Source organism: Rhinolophus hipposideros, assembly GCF_964194185.1.
Source record: "Rhinolophus hipposideros genome assembly, chromosome: 12".
In the NCBI taxonomy this organism is placed as follows: domain Eukaryota; kingdom Metazoa; phylum Chordata; class Mammalia; order Chiroptera; family Rhinolophidae; genus Rhinolophus; species Rhinolophus hipposideros.
In genome coordinates this window covers 62,397,671-62,412,111 of record NC_138058.1, presented here as the reverse complement: position 1 = coordinate 62,412,111, position 14,441 = coordinate 62,397,671, and the positions used below count along the sequence as shown (strand labels likewise).

Below are 14,441 nucleotides of genomic sequence, written 5' to 3'. Positions count from 1 at the left end.
TGACTCCCAATGATTTTACCTCCTGGTATTGACATGGTATTCACAGCCTTGTGTGCCTTCTCACATTAAACCTCTGTTTGTCTATGTTGTTCATCTGAGATTAAGTTATAAAAGACATTGCAGCTCCTCTCTCTCTCTCTCTCTCTCTCTCTCTCTCTCTCTCTCTCCCCCCCCCTTTCTCTCTCTCTGTCTCTCTGTCTCTTTCTCTCCCATCCCCATCCCTTCTCCCTCCCTCTCATCATTTGCTGCTCAGGGAAAAACCATCTGCCATGTCTTGAGGCAGCCCTGTAAAGAGACCCATATGGCGAGAAACTGAGGCCTCCAGCAAACAGCCATGTGAGTGAGCATAGAAGAAACTCCTCCAGCCCCACTGGAGCCTGGAGATGACTGTAGCCCCAGCTGATGTCTGACTGCAACCTCAATGGGAAATCCTGAACCAGAACCACCCAGCTGTACTGACCCTTGGACACTGGATGAGATAATGAATGTTGTTTAAGAGATACGTTTGGGGGAAATGCGTTATACAGCCATGGATAACTAATACAGTTGGGCTTCTCTCTCTCATTCTAATTCCACCTTCCAGACTCCTTTACATCAGACTTTAGTTGCATGAGAATGTACAACCATCGGCCCGGGATGCGTAGAGCTTAGCAGTGCACCTGGAATGTGCTTAGGTAGTGAAAAGGCACAACACGATACCCAGCTTCCATTCTGGTTTGGAGACGTGTGTCCAGAATAAGCCAGCCATGTCCCCCATCCAGCCAATGAGTCATGTCAGACTCCCTACAGATCACAGAGCATCTGCCCCGGTCTATGTGTGTCTGCACTGACATTTTCAGACTCAGGATTCATCAGTTCCCACATTTTATTTTTGCTGTGAGGATATAAGAATTTTAAAAAGGAAGTTAAAGGTTTAGAACAGTGTCTGGCACATAGTAAGTGCTAAACTACTGTCGGCTATTGTTGATATTTTCATCAGCAGGACATCATTATTTTATATACTGTTGCCGCAATGAAGAACTCAGTTGCTTTTGAACAGTACATACCCATCTACTGCTACATACTGATTTTGAGTCCCAGGAAGAACAGCCTTGATGATAATGATGAGGTCCTGTCTGCAATCCTTTTAAAATCTTAAACTCGGTTTAATAAGATGTATATGCAGATTGGTATATAAATATCCCAGATTCCAAATATTCTTCTGACTCTTTCCAAGGCCCCTTAGATTTTTCTAAACCCACCTTTTCTAATGTTTAAGTTCTGGTTGTTTCTAGAGAAATTTTACGTTAATCAGAATGCTCTGGCTAATTTTGAAATTGACCTGAAGCTCTATTTACATTATCAAGGGATTAGGCTGTAGCTAGGAGATACATGATGCTTTCTAAGAAAATTCACAGCCACTTTAAGAAAATGTGTCCATTTTGCAACCCTTTTCCTGAATAGGCAATAAGTAAATCTACAAAGGATAGAAATATTTTTTTAATGAAATCACCTGGTAAATATTTTTCAAAGGTTTAGAAGGAGGGGAAAATGTTAACATAACACGCCTGTCGTGTTACACTTTTCCACGTTTAGCATTTGTCTTCAAAAGTCTAGGATAGAAACCTTTTATCTCAACAATACATTTTTTCCATTTATAACAGTCTCTGATTTTTTAAGCAATTTCTATTCAAAACATCTTTTATTACCTGATACAAATGTGCCTTCCTTTATACAATCAGATAACCTGGCACATTTGCCCTTTTTTTCCCTTAGAGAGTCTAATTGTAAAACCTATTCATCTCATGTGCTGGATGTTGCTAACCCCACCTCCCCGCTTTAGGTGGGGTGTGTTCTGTTTCACTCCTAAATGTCTCCTTTCATCCCATGCTTTAACTTGTAAGTTGCTCAAGACCTCTTGAAAGCAGGTAGGTGACAAGTCTTAAATAAATAAAAATAAATTAATGTGTTTTGGACTATGAATGGAATCTCTAATAAATCAGCCACAGATTAAATATCAAAGAGGAAATCTTCATGTACGGGAAACCCATGAATCCTTTTGTAATGCAAACTAGGAATCCTCCTGTTTTATCATTTTAGATTTTCACATATTATATTTTCTTACAGGAAAATTTCTTACCTGGCCCACATGGTGACTTTTATCACAGACTCTGGCTATTTTTAAGACCCTTAGGAAATATTCGGTAGGTACCCTGACTTCAGGCCCTGTTGCTTTTTATTTCCTTGTCTCTTCCGGTTCCCTGAGGACAGAGCCCCTGGGCTCCATGTGTTTCCACTGGGCAGGACCTCACAAATTCTTCCTCCCAGACCCACTGCACAGAAAGTATATGCAGCTTCACAAATTCTAGGACAGATAAACATGAAGATGAAATATAGGGTCACGTATTCCGAAGGATCCAAAATAGCTAAAACCATTAGCTGCTTTCTGCTGCAAAATGAGATTTATTTCAGCCCCTGAGAGTGTGTCAAGCTTGATTCTTAACACCTCCTTCTTCTGGGAAAAAAGTGAAGTTGTTCCCGGGGAGTGTGGGGGGTGGGGGTTGGAGGGGGCTGCCTTTTGCCTGCGAACATGGCAGGCAGCCTCAGCTTGGGGGTATGGAAATAAACACTAACTCCTGAGACAGAGTCCTGGGCCTGCCCATGTTCATTAAATAGCTGATGAAAATGAGATTTGTTGCCAAATGCTCTGCTTCGTGGTCCCTTTCCCTCCTGCTGTGCTCTCTCCACAGCGCATGTGGACCGTGGACCGTGACAATCTCTCGGGGCAGCCTGAGGCCAGGCAGAGGGCAGAAAACACGAGAATCTCTCTCCTAGAGACAGTCACCTGCCCTGAATGGATGGCCATTGTTCTGCCTCTGGCCCAATTCAAGGCTTCAAAATGACCACATTAATGACATGGTCCCAGCCCTAAGTTCGGCTGACAGCTCAGAGGGAGCTGAAAGAGTGCACCAATGGATTCTGGAATCAAATGGGGAACAAGCAGGCCCTTTAGCTCTTTATCCTTAAAAATTGCTCAAAAATATGTTTAGGCAAAGGACTAGAAGTATTCAATCTTCTGTCAAAGTCTCCTGAATTTTCCCTTTAGTGAACCTGCTTCAGTGAGTGAAAGAACCCTCTAACACTGAAACAAAATTTTTCTTACAACCTCTCACAAGACCCTATCCTTTGGGTCTTCTTTTTGCACGCTCTCACAGAGAAACACTGGCCCTTTCTTAAACATCGAAAAATGAAGGTGAACAATTCAACACCCAATAAATATGTATGGAGCAACCATTAAATCCATCTCTTCAACCAGGGTGGATAAAGAATCACCTTATCGATGGGGAGAGTAGAGGCTGCTCTTTTAAAACACCCAAGCAGGGTTTCCTGTCAGTTTAGGAGTCAGAACCACCCTAGGAATATTGTTACTGGCTGTCTCATTAGCAGTCCTACCACCTGCAAACAAAAGGTAGTGGAGGGAAAAAAAGAAGAAAGAAAAAAATAAAAGGTGTTGAATTCCTACCATTGAGAATGCCAAAAAAGACACCATTGGCTGTATGGTGTCTGAATCTTAGAATCCAACAGTTCACTGATTTGGGCAAAGAATGTAAATACAATTTTGTCTTCACCCTAAGGAAATGATTGTTAATGAGTTGTGTTTCAGAAAGTGTGATACAATGAAGCATCTCCCAATCCAGGGACTTACCTCCTTCGCCCTCCTAGGAGGCCCCTGCCTTCCCCTCTGGCTGGTCTGAGCTCCTCTGCCTCCCATGGAAACCTCCTCCCTCTTCGGGTCCTGTCTGAGACCTGCCTCCTCCAGGAAGGCATCCTAACCAGCCCAGCTTTTACAGATCAGCCCCTGGCCCCCCAACAACTCAGCACAATGTCATTTCCTGATAACAACCTCTGTTACCTTAACCTCTATCAAGAACGAGAACCAAGTATCACATTCAGTTGCCTCGATCCCTTTTGGTGTCCAGGCAGGTGAAAATGAGCCTAGTGTAAGCAGCCTGGTATTCCTGAGAGCGCCCAGCGCAGAGCTGAGCACGCAGGAGGTTCTCAGCAAACGGCTAATTGAATGATTAGGATGTGCCTTTGTGACACATCACAGAGCAGGGTGGCCACTGTGAAAATTCAGCAGCTGTGACTTCTGCCTGCTTTAATCAACACTGTGGCGTTGAAAGGCTGGGCACACAGTAGGTGCTAAATAGATTTTTTTTGATTGATTAACCACTGGAGGGACAATGACTTATGTAGGATTTATTAATGCTTTTGATGCCAAATGGGGGTGGTTTTAGTGGAGCATAATGTTAGAAAGGCAAAGCAGCAAACACAAAACCCCAACCTGTGGAGAGGCTGGCTCCTCTCTGTTTATGCCCACTGTGCTCCTGGAAACAGATGTCCTCTTAGCCCTGAGGGTTTCTGATGAGATGTCCACGCTTCCAAGTGACCTGTGCGGTCAGTAATCAAAGAGATGCTTTTCCCTCCTCTACATCAGTCCTCCATCCTAAGACTGATTGCCAGTTCTGGGTCTAGGCCTAGCTGCTGATAAAAGGCAAAATCAGCAATGACTGTGTCTACTTGAAGGAAAAAAAGCACTGGGTTAATGACAAAAGAAGTTGCTTCCATGCATTGAGTGTGGTGAAAAGAATAGAGGCCTTGGAACGAACCAGGTTCAAATTCCACCTCTGCCCCTTATGGCTGTGTGATTGCAGGAGATCACCCTCTCTGTGACTCTCTGGGGTTGATGACACTAATTCCACAGGTTGCTGTGATGATGAACAAGATGTCATGAGTAGAATACCTGGTACGATGCTTGGCATGTAGTAACCACTGGATAAATGATTGTTTTGTTGTGGTTATTATTACAAATACAAAAAGGAGAGAAGTCCATCTGTGCCACAGTGGGCCTATGTAGCACTCCCAGGCAGGCCTTCTGTGGCGGCCATTGGTGCCTCGCTAGGTGACAGTAGCCTGTCCAGCACAAAGCCCTTGTCTGATTGACTGTCTGCCTGACACATAATGGTGTATGCTCTGAGTAGGGATGGGATGTTCTGGAGCATTCCAGCCTACTGCCCTGTGCATCGCAAGTCCATTGCTTCACAGCCCGTCTGCTTGGAACATACACATTAGTCCTGATCCAGAGCCCCTGTCAGGACGTGGGGGGCTGGCTTTCGAAGCACACTCCACAGAGCTGATCCTGTAAACCAGGGCCAAAGGAGTTCCCATGTGCAACACCCAACAAATCCCATGTACCATGCAGAGAGATCCGTGCCAAGCATGGATCAGATCCCACGCACCACGGAGAAGGACAGTGAATAGAACAGATCGCAGACCCCAGCAAGGTCTATGCAGAAAGAGAGGAGATCCCCTCCACAACACAGCGGTATGTCGCCAAGACCCTGGAGGAACTGGGGCAGATGACACAAATGACAGCGCTCTAGATAAAACAGTGCTCTTGTCTAGACCAGAGCAACCCTTCCTAAGCAGCAGTGTCCACACCCAACAGTCCCCAGCTGGGCAGAGCCTCACTGCAGAGGAAGGAAGATCTTGGCGTCAGACTCTGGAAATTCTTATTTGCATTCAGTCTCTGGGATGAAAGAAGGGTGTGGTGAAGAGAGGGTAGAAATGCCCATTGTGAGTCTAATTCACACAGCTTTTCTCATTCTCCGATGAGCCCTCACCCTTGGTGAGCTGTTGTCAAGCTCCAACCCCAGAGGCGTTGCAGCACTCCTGGACTGGCACCCTTGGCATCACCGAGTCCACAGGAGGACCCCCTCTGTGTGGATGCAGGTCCAGCACAGGCTCCCTTCTCTGGTGACAGGCACCAGGGAAACTGGGAGAATCCTTACACTCGCACCTAGAGATACTGCTAAGGAACCATTCTTGGATGCGTATTTTCTTCTTTCACTTGAGGATCATTCAAAATGATCTGCAAGACACTGAGAGGGATATAAATTGCCCCATGGTAACCACGCCCAGACCCTGCAGACTGTAGCCGCTTTTCCATAATGCCTACAGAGGTCCAACGTGGTGGCCCAGGACACAGCCCAGGGCTTCCTGCTTGCTCACAGTTGGTGGGTTCATGCTGATCATTTCAGGGGACATAACTGAACACTGACTCACCTGTGCCTTTGTTCTCCTTCTCTCTACCTTGAGTTGCTTGAGATTTTACCTGCGTAATTTTGAAAATCCCAAGTAATCCCTCTTTCTCTGTTCTCCTATCTACATTACTCTTCAATCAATTTCCATGCATCATTTTAAGAATTTAGCATTCAAACCATATCTGTCGTTCCCCTTCAGGTGTCCGGGACACTTATGCGCTGCCCCCCCACCGTGCACCCCCTACGAGGTAGCCTCTGTCACCCTCTCTTAATGACACACCACTTTTGCTGGCTGACTCCATCATCAAGGGTGGATTCCTCTCTGCAGAGCTTTGCTCTGTCCTCTCCCGGTCCCCAGGCTTCACACACCAAAAACTTCATTTGATTTTTTTCTGTTTTTCAGGAAATGCAGTTACTCTTTAACACCAATAGTCCATTTCCCTGGTGTCTTCCTTCCCTTTCACAGTCCTCCTGCCACCCTCAGTAGATTATTATTATTTATTATTTATCAGCCGCTACACTGTACTCTGCTGCCTACAAGATATTAAAAAAGACACAATCCCTGCACTGAGTTTACAGCCAAGGAGAGCAGAGGCCTGGATTCAGACATCACTGGAGTGAGGAAAGAGAAAGGGACTTACAGACGAAGTCCTGGGGCTTGCCCTGGCCGGTGGGGCGGGGCCCGCAGAGCCCGCCCCAGGCTGACTCCTCCCAGTTAGAGCCACAGAGCCCGCCGCTCCCCACCTAACCACACCCGGGTTCCCAACTTCCACCCAGGCTCAGGCCTCAGCCGCAGTGCCTGGGAGGAGGTGCGGTGGGGGTGGGGATGGAAGCCCACAAGCCTTTACATTTAGGTTGGGGGTGATGGGAGGGGGAGGTGGGGGGAACATATTTCCAATGAAATTCAAAACCAGATGAGGTTTTGAATGGGAGGGGGATGTGGGGAAGCGGGGAGAGGTCGGTGAATAAAAACCAGATCTAGAGAGTTACCAGGGAAGGGAAGACTGGTGCTGAAATGAAAAGTTCTGGCGTAAAGGAGAAGCCCTCATTAGGGGCCGTCACGGGCCTCCCGCCAAAGCTTTCCTATTAGGGTTGAAGTTAGGGCCTGTGTAGACAGCACGTGTAGACAGAAAGGTGATAAAACTAAGACAGTAAGTGAAGACAGCGTGAGGGAGAGACGGGGTGGGGGCGGGCCGGGGTGGTCGGTGTAGACATGCAGGGCTGCTGTGGCCTCGGTGGGGGCCGCCTGAATACACTGAGGTCCTGTGGGTTCGAGGCGGTTCGTGTACACCGGAGAGCGCGCGTACACTGCGGAGAGGACAGTCCCGACGGACCAAGGAGGGTGCGTGGACAGGATCTGCAGGGCTAGCCGGGTTCTGCAGAGATTTGGGTGATTCCTGCTCCTCTCCGTGGCTGGAGTGTCAGAGGGAGGGCGGAAGCTGAAAGACGATGGGACTTTTCGTTCTCAAACTTTTCTGTCAGTTTCCTCAGGTGTTGGGAGCAGACAGGGAGACCGCCCCCACGCAGTCCCTCACCCCCGGGCCCGCGAGGCGGGAGGCAGGGCCAGCAGGCGACCCACGCGCCGTGCATCCGCCGGGCGCTGCCGCGGAGCCGGGCGAGCGCGAAGCCACCGCGGGGGGGGCGGGGGCGGCGGGCCGCGGGATGGACACGCCCGCCAGCGCTCCGCCCGGCCCCGCGCGCGGCTGCGGGGTGTCCCTGAGGCCCCGGGAGCAGCGCCGGGTGCCCGGCCGGGGGCGCCCCGCCTCCCCCCGCCGCCCCCGCCCACCCGGGCGCCGGTGATTGGCTCCGCCCGCCCCTGGCTGCGCGCCGAAGCCCGCCTCCCTCGCAGCTAAAGCAGACGGTACCCGGAGCGGAGCGAGCCAGAAGGGAGCATGGTCCCCGCGCCGCGGCCGCGCCAGCCCCCGCGCCGCCGCCGCCGTCCCCGCCGCCGCGGACCCAGCTGCAGCTCCAGCCCCGGCCCCGGCCCCGGCCCCGCAGCGCCCGCCCGCAGCCCCGGCGGCCGCCTGGCCTGAGTGCAGCCCCCGCCCGGAGCCCGAGCCCGGAGCCCGGAGCCAGCCCAGCCCCGCGGCCGCCGCGGCTGCGGGGAGAGGGCGGGGGCGATGCTGCCGGAGCCGCCGCCGCCGCCGCCGCCTCGGTGAGAGCCGCGCCGCGCGTAGCCGCCCCGGCTGACAGGCTGAAGGACTGACTTCCCTCTCCGGGCATCCTCCCTGGGCTGCCGGGAGGCGGCGGCGGCGGAGGAGGAGGAGGGAACGGGGGAGAAGGCGGAGGGCAGGACGCAAGGAGGTGGACCTGGATCCGTTCCTCCCGGCCAGGACCCGAGCGGCCCCAGCTCCCGCTACCCGCCGGCGCCGTGCGCTCTCCATCAGCCCTCCCGCGCCCACCGGAGACCCCCGGCTCTCTGCGCGTGGGGCCGGGGCCGGAGCCCCGCGGCTGGAGGTAAGAGCCAGGCTAGGGCGCCAGGGATGCGGCTCCGAGACCCGGAGTCCTGGCGGCAGCGCGGGGCCGTGCCGGGCTTGGGAGCGGGGCCCGGGAACCCGGAACGCGGGGCTGGGCGCCCGCGGTGGCGGCGGCGCAGGAGCCTCACGCGTCTGGACTCGCCAGGCTGCGGGAGCCCTTGCGCCTGCGCTGCTCCGGGGGGGAAACGGGGGAAAAACTTCCTGCCCCCGGGTGTGTACGCACAGGGGCGGCCCGGGACCGATGTCGCGGTGGTCGGGGATGCTGGAAGCCAGTGTGACCCCGGGCCCCTGGCTGGGCCCGGCAGCGCGAGTCCCTCTCCAGGCCGCCTCCCCTGAGCCGCCCAGGGCCCGGGCGGGGCCGGGGGCCAGGAAGAGGCACCCGAGGGCTGGACCCGGGGGGCGGCCGCGCGCCCTGCCCTTTGGGGAGGTGCGCGCCTCTGCGCCGCAAGAAGCCGGGTTGGGGTTTCTGCCCCCTCCTGTCTTCAGACCCCGCAGGTGGGGACCGGGTCTCTTCACTCAATCTCAAGTAACTTTCGAGGTAGAGGAGCTTGAAAACCATCGGGAGGGGACCTGCACGGACCTTGTTGTGACCCCCCCCCTTCCCTTGACACCTTATGGGTGCCACCGTGTTTGGGGACGCGGAAAAGCGAGCTTACGCGGATGGTGAGGAAGCAAAGATGTGTCAGGTGGGGAGGGGTTGTTTATGTGTAGGATAGTGTGACCCAGAGATGTGCAATGAGGGAGTGTGGACGCGCGCCCCGACTACTCCCCCCGCGGGGGGCGCTGGGTGGCCGAGGGTCCACACCCGGGTCTCCCGGGCCTGGAGCGGGCCGGGAGCGCGAGGGTTATTCGCGGTCGCGCCGCGGGTGCGGGCTCCGGGCAGCGCTGATCCCGGCCCGGAGGGAGGAGCGCGCTCGCCCGGCGCCCGGAGTGCGGAGCCGAGAGCCGAGGTAGGTCCGAGGTAGCTTCCGGGGCAGGTCGGGTCTGCGCTGGCTGGGGGAGGCGGGGACGCGCTGCCTGCCTGCTACCAACCGTCACCGAGGAGAGGGGATGGAGGCAAAGAGCAAGTCTCGGGTGCCCGAGTCGCCGGCTGATAAGCCAGTTGTGGTTACTGGGCTCTGGAACCCAAGGCAGACGAGGTCAATTGGCCGGTCCTCCTGCGGGTCCCCAGGATGCTGATGGGTGCGGAGCCGCCGTCTCTGCCATCCCTGCCGCTCAGCAAACGCTCTCCTCCCTCCCTACGGTGCTTGCGCCACGCCGCGCCCCAGGCGAATCGTGGACGCAGGTATTTATGTAGCATTAGGCGAGACCTCGACGCTGGAGGGACCGCGCCGCTGAGGACTCGGAGCTGCTGGGGCCGCGAAACTTCCACTTCTTCCACTTCGCCAGCTCAGGGACATTCAGGCGCCACAGCTGCAGGCTCCTCTCTCGTCAGCTGAGCTACGCTAGCATTCGCACTCCTCTTGCAGTGACAGATTTGTCCTGGTTACAGCTGTCTTTACCCTAATTTCAGGCTCTTTAAAGTCATTTGTCTAGTCACTACAGAGTCCCTTCCCTTGCCCTGTGGTCTGATCTCTAACTCAGCGCTCGGAAGGCAGATTTAAGGACTTATTTCCGTTTAGGAGGGATGACAGCAGATTTAATTAGCCCACCTCATTTCTGATGTGTAAAAAAATTATACTAGGGGATTTGATTGCAGAGCTAACTTTTACATTCTCTTTTTTTTTTTTTTCGGGGGAATGGGGAGTGGTGGAGTGGTGAACACTTGTACAGATTGTTTATCCTGACATTGGGCCAAAACGTCTGGTAACACACAGGTGAATACTTTACAGGCTGGCTGGTAGGGATTTGAGTAAGTCACATGCAGCCCCGGAGCTGTATGCCACTGATGAATATAATTTCCCACCTATACATCGTTCTGAGTGTACTTGATATATCATCCTGCTGTAAGTAGGAGAAACACTAGCATATGTGCCCTGAAACTCTATGGATTTAATGGCATTTAAATTGGTTTATGAGCTGATACATTTAACCAATTTTAATAACTTTTCTGCACAAGCATCTAATAAACCATATTTGTCCGTGATTAAGGAAAGCATTTTCTTCTATGCAGTCTCTCCATTTCTGCCCAGTTAACGGAAATAGGTCTCCAACTTTCATTTGCAAGCAACAATCCAAACAAAACACCTAGAGTTGTACTGAAAGAAAATATCCTATGGTAGCCATGGTAACAAATAGATTAAGGGTTATTGGTTTTTATCTGTATGTGATGGGAGAAAGGAATCTAGTGTTGTGTCTTTTTAATTATGTTTCTAATGAGTGGTGGTCATACTTCAAGTACTCAGCGTGGAAGATAAGCAAGACGAGAATTCAGTTTTGTGAGAGGTTTATTGAAACGAGGACTAGTAGAGCCCGAGAATGACTTCTGCTGGCTCCTCATGTGCAGAAAGCAAATGGATAAAACCTTTCTCGTTTTTCAAATAGATGAGAATTAAGTCAGTTCATTTAAGATTTAAAAAAAAGTATTTTACTTTTAGTAAAGGAGCGTTTTAAATCCAGCTCCTGTTTTCTAGGGGTAAACAGGTTAGAAGTGTGGATGTTGCTGTGGGTTGAGTGTTACAGTTGTTACGCACACCTGTCAGTCTAAGTGAGGCATATCATTAGTCTATTCAAATCTCGCCTATTTCAATATTCATGTATTTCCATGGTGATCCATTCCATCTTTGTTTACTTAGTCAACCTTATAAATCTTTGGCATCAATTTCAATTGTGCCATCTTTTTTTCTTTCATTTATCAATTGATTTGGCTGCAAATCATTCCCATTTAAAGCATTTCTTTTTCCCCCCGTCTAGTTCCCAAAAGTTTACACTATTCTCCGTTAAACACAGTTATAAAGGGGTTAAATTTTTTAATAGACTAAAATAACACCACTGGTGCTAATGTAATTTTTTAGCATCTCATTTGATATGTGTGTGTGCATGGGTATTTTGTTTTTCTTCCTGAAGGTTTATGGTAAATCTATCTCGCTTTATGGCCTGGAGATGTCAATCTAATCCAGCAGAATTGACTAAAGGTTTTTCTTCCTTTCCTCCTCCCTTCTTTCCTTCCTTCCATCTTTCTTTCCTTCCTTCTTTTTTCCCCCTAACCCATTATGATTCAAGGATTCTTTGTTTTCAGTTATATCTGGCTCAAACAGACTTTGGGATTTTGTGTATTGGAATGGGGTCTGTTCTTCTAGGATCTTTTCTCTTCCAGTAGGATCCAAAGACAGAAGGCTATGGAGCATCAGAGGGTTTTTCAAATGCAGTATACATTTAGTCACAGCATATAGTATTCCTAGGATCATAGTAACTTGTAAATTCACTGAACAGGCAGTTTTGCTGAAAGTGAGTGATGATTTTGCTCACCCACTTTCAACTTTGGTTTCTAATGATGCAGGCCCATGCTAATCATACTCTATATACTTCAGAAATCAAGGTAAGCATTAACACGCTAGTGACTTATTAGGATCAGACGAAGTAATTAGAACACTTAAGTTCAAAGTCAGATAGAGAAATGGAATTATTACCAACCTTGTGATTTTTATAATCAGTCAACCAAGTGCCTTCTTGGGGGTAGGAGGAGGAAGAAACACTGCAAATAAGAAAATCCAGCCATTGGTTTTGGTGGCTGAGGATAAACCAATGCAGAAACCACGTGGGACGTCTAGAGAACAAGAAATCTCTTTGCAGACAGAAAAGTCACATGTAGACCCAAATGTTTAGAGACTGGAAGAATATTTGTAGGTTGTACAGGAGATGTCATTTGTTATTGTGCAGGAAATCGGGGGTCATTTCCTAATATGCTAAAAAAACAAAAAACCGGTAACATAATCTCTGGCAAGTACTTTTCACTTGAAGAAATTTTACCATAGAATGGTCTTAATAATTTTGTTTAAGAAGGAAAAGTGTGTCAGAATTCTTTGTCTGCTCGTTGGATCAAAAATGCTGAGATTCGGAGCACTTTGAAAGCAAGCTCTGTGGTTCTGCCTACGACAGCTACAAGCTTACTTTCCCAAAGTCCTAGGTCACAGAGGTAGTCTGTCCCTTCTCCAAGGAAATCACTTAAAAACAGGGAAATTGAAGCTGCAAATTAAGATGAGGCAAGTTGATCACTGGAAGTAGTAACACTGCTGTTTATGAAATGAACTTGATTATCTTGCGGCATTTCCACCTTTAGGGAGACAAGGGGAAGATTTCTTATTTCCCATGAGGGAGCATATCTGCATGAAATTCAAATTGTCCAGAGACTGACTGCAGGAGCCAATGATGATTCAGAAGCTAGAACAGGAACAGTCCAGGATTTTTATGAGAGGGTATCGGGTTTGAGCCAAAAAGTCAGCTCCCCAAACATGTAAAGGCTGCCATTGGCCCTGTAAGTGTCAATTTTTATAATTGTATTTTTTTATAATTATATTTTATAATTATTATAAAATAATTTTTATAATTATTTTATAGTTGAAATGTTTAAATCATTGAGTCTTTTAAGGATACACACACAGGTACGTATATATAATATACAATATATATATAGATATAGATATAGATATAGATATAGATATAGATATAGATATAGATATAGATATATGTATATAATACAAAATAATAAAAAAGTGGCAGACTGCCACTTTTATTTCCATGTTTAAATTGTGGTTTTTAAAAAAACCACGTAACAGACCTTACCATCTTGATCACATTTAAGTGTTCAGTTCAATAGTGTTAGTCTCCAGAACTTTTCATCACACGAAACTGAACGTCTCTACCCATTAAAAATCAACTACCCATCTCCCCCTCCCTCAACCCCTGGCAACCACGATTCTACTTTCTGTTTCTGTGAATTTGGTGACTTTAGATACCTCACAAAAGTAGAACCTTACAGGACATGTCTGTGGACATGGGTGTGCAAATATCTCTTTGAGGTCCTGTTTCCACTTCTTTTGGATAAATACCCAGAAGTGGGATTGCTATAGTTTAACACTTTTCACACTAATGGGTTCCATTGATGTCCTGTTTAAGAGATTTGGTGAAAATGCAGTCAACAGCACACAATCAGATAAAGAATGCAGTAGGTGTGACTGACATTTGTTCTTCTTTTTCTGTGCGTACGTTTCCTTGCAAGTCTCAGCAATCTCTGACGTGTTGAGTCTAGGGCTTGCCTGAGTTGCTGCGCTATCGCTGAGTGGGTGAAAGCATGGGCTTAGTGTAGAAGCTGAAGTCCAGTCTCTGGTGCCTGCTGCTCTGTGACCTTGGAAAGCTCCTTAATCTCGGGAAGCTTCAGGTTTCTTTCATGAAAATGGAGGGAATCATTGCGGCTGAGAAAACCCTGGTAAACCCTGCATCACAGTGCCTGGCCTAGAGCAGTCCTCTAGAAAGGAGAGCTTAGGTAAAGAAGTAGTGATAGAAGAGGCAGCTGCAATCCTGAAGATCTCAGAAGCCATAGATACCAATCCTGTTCAAGTTCATCGTAAACAATTTCATGGGATGCCAGAGTGGGAGTATATGTATTGTACTCTGTGAGTCTTATTAACAGGACTTATTCTGAAGAGCGTAAGAGAGTGCATCACAATTGCAATAGTTTAAAATATCCTTGAATGGATTTGACATATGAACTTCTAATTCCATTTTTGGTATCATAATTTTAGAGTTGATGTGGATTTTAGAGGTCAGCTAATTCACCTGTTATTCAATCACCATACAGATATGTAGCCCCAATAATATAATAATATAATTAATAATATTAATATAATAATAATAGCTTCCAGTTATGGTTGCTAACTCTATTTTAGTACTTCCCATGTATTATCTCTAGTCTTCATATCAACACTGCAAGGTAGGGATAATC

The 14,441-nt window shown here is 48.7% G+C and overlaps 1 protein-coding gene across 5 annotated transcripts in view; it reads left to right on the top strand.

Annotated features, from left to right (window-relative positions):
- The first annotated feature begins 7,887 nt into the window (after positions 1-7,887).
- Positions 7,888-14,441, top strand: part of KLHL29 (kelch like family member 29) — a 292,525-nt gene continuing 285,971 nt past the window's right edge. The window contains exon 1 of one of the 5 annotated variants that reach the window (XM_081069766.1): positions 7,888-8,082. The gene's annotated coding sequence lies outside the window, so the exon portion shown is untranslated. Of the gene's footprint in view, positions 8,083-8,208; positions 8,541-14,441 lie in introns of those variants that run through there. The other 4 variants (XM_081069765.1, XM_081069763.1, XM_081069762.1 and 1 more) reach the window with 4 other exon arrangements.